The following is a 5174-nucleotide window of genomic DNA, read 5'->3' as shown; positions in this document are numbered from 1 at the left end:
AAACTAATCCAATAAAATAAATTCTATTAATTAAAATATTACATATAATTCAATATTCAGTGTTCATAAATAAAGTGTTATTGGCAAGGAGGAAAATAAAACTACATACACAGAAACACTCTCATAAAGAGAGTTGCAAACATCTCAAATAATATATGAGCAAAGCAATTTGGATAGTCTACTGAAGAAATAATTCAAGAAGCATTTTTACCTGGATAGCATCTCAAAAGTTATATATACATAGCACACTGTATAACAATTTTATTTATAATAATAATTTCAGTTGATAGCAAAACTGCATTTGGAAGGAAATATTGACATCCATTTCTGGTTAAGTCTCAAAGCAATATTAGGAATAGGAGTATATTTCTCCCCATTTAACATATTAATATTAAATCGAGTCAGCATCATATGAATGGTTTTTAACAATGTGTGCTTCTCGTTTCATAATAGACATTTCTTGGGTGTCTTCCAAACTCATGATAATCTCTCCTTCTCTAGAAACAGCCCTTGAGACTCAGGGATGAAGCTCCAGGTGGTATGTCTACCATCTGACCTTTACCATTGCTGACTGATGTAGCAGACTCCCGGCCTCTGATGGCTGATCAGGCTTCATCTCCTGAGAATCTGAAATTTAGGGTTGACAGACAGAGACTGGAAAGTAGTTGGAGCTCTGCTTTATTTACTGACAGTGTTTGACAGAGAGACTTCCAGAATTCTCTATTCTTTCCTGAGTCTTGGCTTTCAACTGTTCCTTGGATTCTAGCATACTGCTATTTCCACTTAAATGTGTGAGATTTGTTTATGTGGCTTCCAAACAACAACAGAAAACCTCAAGTAACTCAGATGCTAATAGGTGTTTGATGGTGAAAATGGGGTGGGGGGGGTGTTGATCAGTAGACAATTTGTGTGGGAATGTAAACAAACTTACAGAGCTCTCTTTATTTTGGAACTTCTCAGAGTCAATAACATGTCACATTGTGAGTCTCGAGGAGTAATCTGTGGTATGCAATTTCACAGTTTTATGTGACCACAGAATATTTTTTGTTTTGGAAGATGCTTTAAAAAGATTGGTGTGCTAAAGAACATACTTTGGGAAACAGTTCCCTAGTGGTATTCTCAATAAACCAGCATCTTCATCCTCTTGACTTAATTGGTTTTAGAAAGTCTTGGCCAATTCATGTCATCTCTATAGCAATCTCTTGGTAGCTGTAATGAGGAGGAAATTAATTCATAATACCAGTAGTATCAGCAGCAAAAATAAAAACAGAAGATGCCTGAGATTCCTTTTTAATCCAAGTTCATGAATTTCTTGAGGGAAGCACTTATTTACTATTGTGTCCCTGGAAGAGTATCTGGCTCACAAGAAACAAAAAAACAAGTGTGTGTGTGTGTGTGTGTGTGAGTCACTCAGCCATGTCCAACTCTATGCAACCCTATGAACTCTAGCCTGCCAGGCTTCCCTGTCCTTGGAATTCTCCAGGCAAGAATACTGGAGTGGGTAGCCATTCTCCAGGGGATCTTCCCAACCCAGAGATCAAACCCAGGTCTCCTACATTGTGTCCTTCATAATTAAATAAATAGAAAGTGAAAGTGAAGTCTCTCAGTCATGTCCAACACTCTGCTGCTACCCCATGGACTGTAGCCTACCAGGCTCCTCCGTCCAATGGGATATTCTAGGCAACAGTACTGGAGTGAGTTACCGTTTCCTTCTCCAGGGGATCTTCCCAACCCAGGGATCGAACCCAGGTATCCTGCATTGCAGGCAGACGCTTTACCTTCTGAGTCACCAGGGAAGCCCTAAATAAGTAGATATTTTCTTTTAATTTCCTTGAGATTAAGATAGTTTCTGGCTATTGTTAATTGTTTAAATCATCTTTTTCTGGGAGATACAATAAAATTTGAGGATGCTGGTCATAGATCAGGTAGTTCTAAGTATATACATTTTTATCTTACAAAAACTGTAGGAATTGCACAGAAAGAATATTCATCCAGTCACATGGTCACTGCTGCTTTTCCTCTTTTTGTCACCATCAGTGAAAGGGGAAGAATGAATTGCTGCTCCAATGACTGAGTACCTTGGTGGTGGTTTAGTTGCTAAGTCTTGCGACCCCACGGGCGGTAGCCTGCCAGGCTCCTCTGTCCATCGGATTCTCTAGGCAAGAATACTGGAGTGTGTTGCCATTTCCTTCTCCAGGAGATCTTCTCAACCCAGGAGTCAAACCCGGGTCTCCTGCATTGCAGGCAGATTCTTTACTGACTGATCTATGAGGAACGATTGAGTACTTTATTATCCCAGACTTCTCCTTTACTCTCTCCTATTCACTCTCTCTACTCCATTGAACTGGATGCATTGGTTCATCAGAACTATGTGCTTTTCTGAAGATTCTCATTCATTCACAAGATTGTCATAGTTGTTGTAATTAAAGTGTGTTAGTTGCTCAGTTGTTTTCGACTCTTTGTGACCCCATGGACTGTATGTAGCCCACCAGGCTCCTCTGGCCATAGAATTCTCCAGGCAAGAATACTGGAGTGGGTAGCCATTCCTTTCTCTGGGAGATTTTCCCAACCAGGGGATCAAACCCAGGTGTCCTGTATTGCAGGTAGATTCTTTACCATCTGAGCCACCAGGGAAGCCCAAAGGAGAACATAAATCTGCAGAGCCTGACGGTCCTAGATTTTAAATTTTAGTGGCACTGGGCTCCTGGTTGGTGCTGAGTCAAGTTTCCCTTCTCTAGGATTTTGGACTTGGGTAAAAAGAGAAGGGGGAAGGGAAGGAAGGAAAGAGGGAGGAAGAGAGAGGGGTAGAGAGAGAGAAAGAGAGAGAGAGAGGTGTACACCTGGAGAAACAGAGAGGCTGTTCTGTTGGAAGAGAATAGGATGGACAGAGAACACAGTAATGGAATAGAGCAGAACTTCTGAGAGTGTATGATGATGATTATTCCTGCGATGCAGACATATTCCTTTCTTTAATCCTAGGAGACAGCTCAGTGTTTTTACAAGAAAGCTTCAGATCGGATAGCCATCACTTGCAACGAGTCTTGGACAATGCCTTTAAACTATCACTTGGAGAAAATTATGCTTAACTTGCAAGGCTATTCTGTTCAGCTGAGGGAATCTATAAATAGATTAGAAAAACAGCAAGGAGAAATCATAGATGTTTTGGATTTTGAAGAGACCTTCAAGAGCCAAAGTCTGGAGAGATAAAGTGATTTGGCCAATTACCAACATCAGCTTGCCAAACAGTCTGGTCCTTAATGCTCTTTACTCTTTATTGCATTGCTCAATTTCTGGTTTCATTTCCTTTCTGTCGGCTAGTTCATTCTTTGGTCTTGGGTCTTTGGCTCACTATTCTTCTGCTGATGCTCATATACATTTCACATATTCCCTTCCCTTGGCCCTGCATTCGACCATTAGCTTCAGGTTAAAATTACTTTCTTCATGAACCCTGGACTCAAGTGTAATAGCTCCCTAATCGCAGTCTCTTCTTTGCTGGGTAAAAGTCAGTTCAATGAACTTCCATAGAAGGAGTTTCCAATTCCTAGAAGTTGCATTAGTTTGACCTTAGTACTGTGATCACAGGGCAAGGTAAGATGTGATATAAGCTCAACACAAGGACATGTTATTTAAAACATTTATAGGAGTTGTGGCTCTGTTGATATAAAGTGTGTATATATATATACATATATATATATACACACACACACACATATATATGGGCTTCCCACATGGTTCAACGGTAAAGAATCCACCTACTAATGCAGGAGATGCATGAGATGTGGGCTCCATCCCTGGGTTGGGAAGATCCCCTGGAGGAGGAAATAGCAACCCACTCTAGTATTCTTGCCTGGAAAGTTCCATGAACAGAGGAGCCTGGTGGACTATATAGTTCATGGGGCTGCAAAGAGTCAGACATGATTGAGCAACAGAGCATGAAAGAAATCTTACATAGATTCATTGAATATCAATCAGCCTAGGTGGGTGCTGCAAACTTAAATCAGGCTACAAAATTAGGCAATATGACATCTGAATCCAAGGCCAGGTGCATTTAAAAAACATGATATTGGAACTCTCAGAAGTCTAGTTTTGGCTTTTGCACTGGCCCAGAGGTTCTAATCCTGAGAATGTCCTGGGTATTTGTGGTCCACATCCCACATTATGGGCCGAACTGCGCTCACATTTATATCTAAAGTTCTGTTCCTCCCTCCCCCGACACCGGTACCTCAGAATGTGATTGCACTTTGAGAAACAGCTTTTGAAGAGGTAACCGAGTTAAAATGATGCGATTACAGTGGACTCTAATCTAATCTGACTGACGTTCTCACAAGAATAAGAAATTTTGACACATGGAGAGACACCAGGGATGCCTGCACAGAGGAAAGACTGAGTGAAGAAACAGCAAGAAGCATGCCATATGCAAGCCAAGGAGACAGGTCTCAGAAACCAAACTTTCTGACACCCCGATCCTGGGCTTACAGTCTCTAGAAGTGTCAGAACATATATTCTCGTTGTTTAAGCCACCCAGTCTGTGGTATTTTGTTATGGCAGCCCTAGCAAACAAATACTCCATTCAGTATTTACTGTCATTACATTCAGTTCAGTTCAGTCGCTCAGTTGTGTCCGACTCTTTGCGACCTCATGAACCACAGCATGCCAGGCCTCCCTGTCCATCACCAACTCCCAGAGTCCACCCAAACCCATGTCCATTCAGTCGGTGATGCCATCCAACCATCTCATCTTCTGTCGTCCCCTCTCCTCCTGCCCTCAATCTTTCCTAGCATCAGGGTCTTTTTTTTTTTTTTCCATTTTATTTTATTTTATTTTTTTCATTTATTTTTATTAGTTGGAGGCTAATTACTTTACAATATTGTAGTGGGTTTTGTCATACACTGACATGAATCAGCCATGGATTTACATGTATTCCCCATCCCGATCCCCCCTCCCACCTCCCTCTCCACCCAATCCTTCTGGGTCTTCCCAGTGCACCAGGCCCTAGCACTTGTCTCATGCATCCAACCTGGGCTGGTGATCTGTTTCACTATAGATAATATACATGTTTCGATGATGTTCCCTCGAAACATCCCACCCTCGCCTTCTCCCTCAGAGTCCAAAAGTCTGTTTTGTACATCTGTGTCTCTTTTTCCGCCCTGCATATAGGGTCAAACGAGTCAGCT

The sequence above is a fragment of the Cervus canadensis genome, chromosome 26 (assembly GCF_019320065.1).
Source record: "Cervus canadensis isolate Bull #8, Minnesota chromosome 26, ASM1932006v1, whole genome shotgun sequence".
NCBI lineage: Eukaryota > Metazoa > Chordata > Mammalia > Artiodactyla > Cervidae > Cervus > Cervus canadensis.
Note: the sequence above shows the minus strand (reverse complement) of the source record.